Raw genomic sequence first — 7,714 nt, 5'->3', positions numbered from 1 at the left:
TGATCTGCCAAAACATTCATTAGCAGCATCACAGTCCTTTCTTATCAGCACGTTTATGATTTCATTGGTCAAGTAGCATTCGCAGCACAAAGCAGACACATCCTGTGATGTTATATATACATACATATATATCTGAGCTGATTTTCAAAAAGGTGGCTACAGAAATTGAGCACATTTTGAGACTTTCTAAGCTGAAGGAATATGCTAGTCATTAACAATACTCCAGTTACGGTTCATCACAAGAAAGTAAGGTCACGAAATACTATGCCAGAGCAAAGAGGGGCTTTTCTTTGGAATTAGACGTGACATTGACACCTGAGTGAAATGAGACATGACCTGTGATCCGACTAAACAAGTGTGACACTTTGTAATTGTTAAGGGCGCCAACGCATCTTAAATCTCAACCAAAACCCGGTCTTTAAGCGCTCAAGACTAGCCTTCCACAAAAGAATCGGCTTAATCGGGGCAAGACAGCGTTTTAAATTGATTTTCCGTCTTAATTATAAATTCAAGACATAATGGGAATCACACCGAACGAACATCTGGAAATTATTTATGACATTGAGTTCGGAAATCCGACCAAAATCGCACTTCTTGACTAATCGATGACTAGCCTAACAACGCTACAGTTATAACGGCGAAAAATAATAGAATAGCTTCTCAAACTCACGCTTCTTGAAGAGAAAATCCTTGCCCATTCTTGCTAGTGTTTTCCATATCAGCTTAAGTCCCGGATGTTGAAGTCAACATCTGAAAAGGGAAGGGTTAGCGCCCTTTTCCACCACAAAAATATACTAAGTCTTTGGCTGGGCAAACAATTTGCGAAAATTTCACGTTGCCCGAAAAAAACTCATCCCTAAGGCCTACTTTTTAAAGCCAAAGACTGTCACCTCCTCAAGCAAAGCCCGCAATATACAAGCCTTTAAGAGCATGTGACGAATAAATAGAAAAGCAGATCGGGGTATTTCCAAAGTAGTATCCTAACAAATTGTTAATACAATGAGAAAGTTTGTCCCAGTTGGACGCTCAAATAATTGCCCTCTTTTGGTGTGGAAAAAAATCGCCCCGGCTATTGTTCGAGGAAATACGGCATTTATACACATTTACAGTCGGACCTCTATTAAGCAGCCACCCTCCATTAAGCGGCCACTTTCCAAAGTCCCGAATAATTATTTTGTCAGTAAAGTGCTGTATTCGATACCTGTATTCAACGGCCAACCTCTATTAAGCGGCCAGTTTTCAAAGTCCCCAGGGTGGCCGCTTAATAGAGGTCTGACTGTAGCTGAAATTTTGTTGCCAATCAATGATGTCAGAAGTCGGCAATAATAGCATTCATTGTAATGATCAGATCTCATGCTAAATGAAACGAGTGAGTTAGTAGTTCTCACAACTGAATAGAATAAAGACAAATTATCTCATACGCAACAAAGAAATAGATAACTTCGAAAGGAAACTACAGTTAAAGGATTGAGGGGTCAGAGACAAGAACACCTCCCGATGTCTCGCGATGTCATAACTTTTTTTTTCTTGAGAGTTATGAATTTGTTTACACAAGGTACGAACGAAGTTTCATTTAATACGAGAAAACCATTACATTCTCAAAAGAGAATGCTGTTGTTTTTGAACAGCATTAATATCGAGTTCAGGCTTAAATATCCGTAAAACACAATTGTAACCTCTGTCACGCAATCTCTTATTTGACTGTATTTCAGTGGTTTTTAGCGCTCTGTTATAGACAACAATTTAATTTCCCCAGAACAAACGTTACATCAATTAAGAGCCCAGTTCTTCCTTACTTTACTCTTGAAATTTCACCTCATTCGTGATAAACGTAGTATAGTAAATAATCTTTTAGATTTAGCTCGTCACTTCCATAGAGTAACTGGGATTTTGCTCAGGTCCCTCTCGATGTCATGGGTTTTTTTTTTTCAAACTTCATAGAAATAATGAAATCAAATCGGGAAGAGATGTAGAATAAGCTGATAATAAGAGGATGTCTTCTTGCTCCACAGTTAAGGCGAGCGGCTTGCTTAAAAACCATTAATTTTCAAGTTGAAATTTCTCGTGGCTACAATCGTGGCCAATTCTCGTTAAGAAATCTCAACGCGGCCCACCAAAAACATTTATTTCCTATTCCTCCCCTCGAATTTCTACAAGTTACTTCTCCCTCCCCCCCTCCCCCTATACAATGTTGATTTGGGAAGTGCTGATTGCCGGGAAACTGTTCGTGACCCACCAAACAACATTGAGTTGGGGGGAGGGGGGCGGGGAAAATGTGGTCGTTCGATTGTTTACTTGTAAAAACGCTTGGAAGGGTACGTTTTCTTAACCGTTTTGTCCACGATTGTGTTAGCCAATGTTTTTCCATTTCCTCAGAACTCAAAAACTTTGAACTTCCAGGGAGCCGTGTTTTGACACAGCTGTCGGTGTTTCTTAAGTTACGCGTACGTTAACGTCAGTGTTTTATTTAGCAGAGATGTAACAAGCCAAAAATAGATCACGCCGATCGTGATATAAACAACTCGCGTGTCGTTCTGGCCACTTGTTTTGCCATTGTTCGGTGAAGTTAGTAGCCACCAACACTATGGATCTTTTGCAAAGCTATGAAAGTGATGAATCAAGTTCAGAGGAGCCGGGTAAATCGTTATCCCAAGATTCTCTCCTTAGAAGTGACCTACGCAGTGTTTATTTGGTGACATATAGCCAGGCAGATATTACTAAATTTCCAACCCGGGAAAATTTCGCCTCAGCAATTGTGTCCGCATTTTCTCAAGGCAAAGTGAGAGTTGTTCAGTGGTGTTGCTGTCGGGAGAAACATAAGAACGGTGGTGAACATTATCATCCGCACTGAAACTGGATCGTAATCAACGCTGGTTATCGGCGAAGGAATTTCTATTGAAGGAATTCGGGATTTCAGTTCACTTTTCCAACAAGCATCACAACTATTTCAGCGCGTGGCGTTATGTCACAAAATGTGATCGCGAGTTTACAGAAAGTCCAAATCACCCTTATCTTGGTCATAATCGTGAACCCCAAACAAGCTCGGCGAGTCGAGCACGGCATTCTCAGCACACGAAAAGTACATTGGACGAAAATGAAGATGGATATGGCAGCGATTCGGAGCAAGACTCAGAGGAAAATCCCCAAGTGACCTCACTGGCCAGCAAGAGGCGAAAGAAGCGACGTTCCCCGTACGAAGTCTCGGAAATTATTGTGGAAACGGGTATAAAAACTTTAACAGAGCTTCAAGCCTTAGCTTTTGAACAGAAAGAAGCGGGAAAAACGGATCTTGCAGAATTCCTAATCACTCGTAGTCCAAAGGTAGTCGCGGACATTCTTAATTCCGCTTGGGATATACAAGCAGCACCCAAAAAGTTGGCTCGTGCAAGGAAAAGCCGCATGGACATATTGGAAGAAGCCAAAGAGGGAAATTGTGCTGAGGGATGCAATGGGGAGTGGTTGGATTGCGCCAAAGAGGTCCTTCAAAACAACGGCCTATCCGTGGCTGTCTTTAGAGAAGCTGTAAGTGATGCCTTGATTAAAGGAAGGGGGAAGTACAGAAATCTTATGATAGTAGGAGCTGCGAATTGTGGCAAATCATTTTTGTTTAATCCCCTAACCGCGATCTATAATACATTTTGTAACCCCGCTTCGGGGAGCTTTGCATGGGTGGGAGTTGACAGTGCCGAGTGCATATTTTTAAATGACTTCCGGTGGTCGCCCCAACTCATCCCGTGGCATGACTTGCTGCTTTTATTAGAGGGACACGTTGTTCATTTACCTGCACCAAAAACTCATTTTGCAAAGGACATTTCCCTGACTGCTGATACTCCAATATTCTGCACAGGAAAGCGTCCGCTCATGTATATTAAAAATGGCTTAGTAGATGAACGTGAAACGGAAATGATGAATGTGCGTTGGAGAATTTTTTATTTCAATTTTCAAATCCCGCGGGAGCAGCAAAGAGAAATCCCGCCATGTGCACGATGTTTTGCAAGCCTTATTTGTGGCGAACCAGACCTAGAATTCGGGATGTAACGATTAACTTGACAGTTTCAAGGCAATGGTGAAATAAAACAACGATTAACACAGGTTTTCAACGGTTAACACCGAATGCTCGTAAAAAGAATACATAGTCATTTCTTTTAATACAAAACTGCTGTTAATCGTTGTTAATCGTTTAAAGTGCTAAATGTCTTCTTGTTAATCGTATGCAATTAAAGTATTTTGCGTTATTAAGATTTATATGTAAACAAACTGAAGAAAGGTAGATGTTACGGCAAGAAATGGACACATTTTCTCTTGTAGAATGTATTTGTTGACATTTGTGACATGCCTGTCACGCACGCTGTACTATGTAACACAATAAAATACTAGCGTGACGTAATCTTCTGATTATTACTTGGTCAGAAAAGACCGCTTTCGTGTCCCGAGTTGCAAGAACAATAAATGTATATTGAATACAAGTATTAATACTTAGTGCGTTGTCCTTTTCCAGTAATAATGGCATCCATACGGCCATCCATAGTGTCTATAATCTTGTCGATTACCTCTGATGGAAAGTTGTACATTGTTCTAATTACACGTGTTGAAAATTCATCGAATGTCTCACGCGTAATGTTTAATTTTAGAGCCTGTTTTCTCAGCTTTTTTTTAACAAGATTAAAGAAATTCTCGATAGGATTTATGTCAGGGCTGCGAGGCTGTATACATAGTTGTTTTGCCCTTTTCATTTTAAGTACTCTTCTAACAAGAGCAGAATTCTGGTTCGGTGCGTTGTCTTGTACAAACATGCGAGAACCATTCTTGTCTGCTCTTGCAAACATAGAATCAAATTTTCCATTAACAAAAGAGGCAAATGAACGGCTTTCCAGATTATCATATGCATGACACTCAATTACTCCTTTACCGTAACTAATGGCCACCATTAATCTTAAAACGCGACCTCCACTCCCCTCTTTGCATCCTTTAGCCGTGCATCCCTGAATAAGCCCTTCGCACGCTCTCCTCCATACTCTCCCTTGTGGCGCTCTAGCTTGATCCGCCGGATTTCTTTTATAATAGAAACTGACACCATCCAAATAGAAAGCAACCGTATTGCACCAAATATCTCGAGAGTGGTTATTTTTTATGTTCTTTGCAAAGTGAACACGTTGACGCATGTCATCCTCGGACATCAAGCCTTTTTTACGCGCCTGCAAGTAGTGGTAGCCTTCCTTGTGCAGAAAACGCCTAATGGTCCTGCTGCTTACCTCGTTAGGCTTTAGACCAGCCCGCTCCATAATCCTACTGGAAGAAAAATGTCCTTCTTCTTTTCGTAGCGCTCGCAAACAGCGAATAATTTTTCTCTGGTCGCGCGCGCACAACTTGCTTGGACGTCCTCCTGCACGTTTATGCGGGCCAGTCTGTTTCACCGATATGAACTTGTCTCGAATTCTGTAGACCGATGCAAGTGAAATGTTGCATTGTTTCATTATCTCTACGGCTGGTAATATCTTCTGCCGCGCCAAATATCCAATATACGCCTTTCTTTGCGAGTCAATTGCGCCCGTAAAAACCATTGTATAAATGGCGAAGTGATGAGATAATGCCTCTCTTTGCGTAATAAATTAACACCATTATCTCCGCGAATTAGAACCAATTAACGGGAATATTCTTGGACGTTAATTAGTACCCCATGTCCAATTACATATCACCCGGCCGGGTTTCTGTGCAGGGTTAGATCTCAGTTTTTTAACAATTTGTCTGTTTTACAATCGTGGCCAATTCTCGTTAAGAAATCTCAACGCGGCCCACCAAAAACATTTATTTCCTATTCCTCCCCTCGAATTTCTACAAGTTACTTCTCCCTCCCCCCCTCCCCCTATACAATGTTGATTTGGGAAGTGCTGATTGCCGGGAAACTGTTCGTGACCCACCAAACAACATTGAGTTGGGGGGAGGGGGGCGGGGAAAATGTGGTCGTTCGATTGTTTACTTGTAAAAACGCTTGGAAGGGTACGTTTTCTTAACCGTTTTGTCCACGATTGTAGCACCGACATTTATTATAGTCATTTTCCGCCAAAACAAAAAGTTATTTGACAAATTAATTGCATTGCGATAAATAACTCAAAGTGGGCTACTGATAGCCAAAGTTTGAGCGATTTTGAGGTTTTACACTTTTGCCGCTATTTTCCGATTTTGTTTGATTCTTGTGGGGATTCGCTCTTAATAGTCCAAGCCCGAGTAACTGAAAATTACCCGTTAAGCTTAAAAGAGGACTACTGGTAGCAAGCACATTAGACGAGGCAGGAACTACACTCGTAAGACTTCTTCCCTCACTAGACTTAATGATGTCCTCAGGAAAACTTTGCTTCAGGAAGCCAAACGAAAAGCTAGGTCTAATGGCTTAGTTCTGATCTCAGAGCGCGCGCCGAATTCAAAGCCAAATTGTTGCGCGGTTAGAAGACGTTTGAGAGAGAGTGGGGCTAGGTTAGCAAATCAGGGAGGGAGGGGGGGGAGGGTAGGAGAAAAATATTTTGGTTTTATAAATATTTGCTAATGACCATTGTAATCTGTTAAGTTAGTGATGTGCAATTCAATAGGAAACGCTAAAAAAATAAATAAATAAATAAATAAATATCTTAAGAAAAGGTAACAAAAACGTCAATTTCTGTAGCCACCTGCTGGAAAATCAGCTCAGATATATCTATCTGGATTTTCAAAAACATACCTGCACTTAACCTACGCAGAGACAGAAAGTTCAGCCTTACTGAGTCTCCCAACACTGCCCTCCCCACACCTCTGCTTTTCACACAAACTTGCAAGTCACTCACCTGCATTTAGGCCACACCCCAGGCTTTGTGTCAGCTTAATGTAATTGATTGTCAACAGCCTGTGGCTCTATGGGGGAGCTCAAAGGGCATTAGAAGTCATCCTGGTTTAGGACAAACAGCAACTTGGGCCAAGCTGAAGGCTACAATACCCTCCCCTCTCCACCCCGGAGCTTTTGACACACAACCGAGAGCTACCCCCCAGCAGTAAGCCCTCACCCTGGGCTAGCTCACACACTGGTCCTTGACGGAAAGCCCCCTCAAGTTTAGAGAACCAGACAGGCGTGGAGCTGGGGGATGCCCAGCTTTACGCTCGGATCTAGCAGGCACGTTCTTACAAATTCGCACAGATATGTATATATATTTTAACAGCTTTATTGACCATTACACATATTACATACAGCGAAATAAACAGACAGAAAGAAATGAAAAAAAATGTGCAAAGTGATTTAAAGTGATAAGGTCAAAAGGGCAGGTGCGAACTGGACACGAGGACCCAAGCAAGGCACCTACCGTGACACAAATAATCATTAAAACATGATCAACCAAAAGACGCTAAGAAACTAGGGATGGCAGTGGCAGGATCATACAATTGACCAGGTACAGGGATATAATATATCAAAGTGATTCTGCAAAAGGTGAAACATACGGAGCCCCATAAGGGACACACACACTTTTTTTACTGCTACTTTTATTGCGACTTTTACTGCCACTTTTACTGCTACTTTGACTGCGAGTTTTACTGCTACTTTTACTGCGACTTTCACCGGTACAGGTACACGGCCGTTCTCATAATTATGCATGTGTTGGCGTACTTCTGAAGTTGTTTACAGTGTTCCGTCCTTTTGCTATGGGAAAGACGATTCCCTGTATTGTCATTTGAGCAGCTATTAGCGCCATTT

At 41.6% G+C, this 7,714-nt stretch overlaps 1 pseudogene; it reads left to right on the top strand.

Annotated features, from left to right (window-relative positions):
- The first annotated feature begins 999 nt into the window (after nucleotides 1–999).
- The window catches only part of LOC146450454 (uncharacterized), a 9,037-nt pseudogene continuing 2,322 nt past the window's right edge, over nucleotides 1,000–7,714 (top strand).

The sequence above is a fragment of the Pavona decussata genome, unplaced genomic scaffold, assembly GCF_977016875.1.
Source record: "Pavona decussata unplaced genomic scaffold, jaPavDecu1.1 SCAFFOLD_468, whole genome shotgun sequence".
NCBI classification, from domain to species: domain Eukaryota; kingdom Metazoa; phylum Cnidaria; class Anthozoa; order Scleractinia; family Agariciidae; genus Pavona; species Pavona decussata.
Note: the sequence above shows the minus strand (reverse complement) of the source record. Positions and strands in the feature narration are given on the sequence as shown.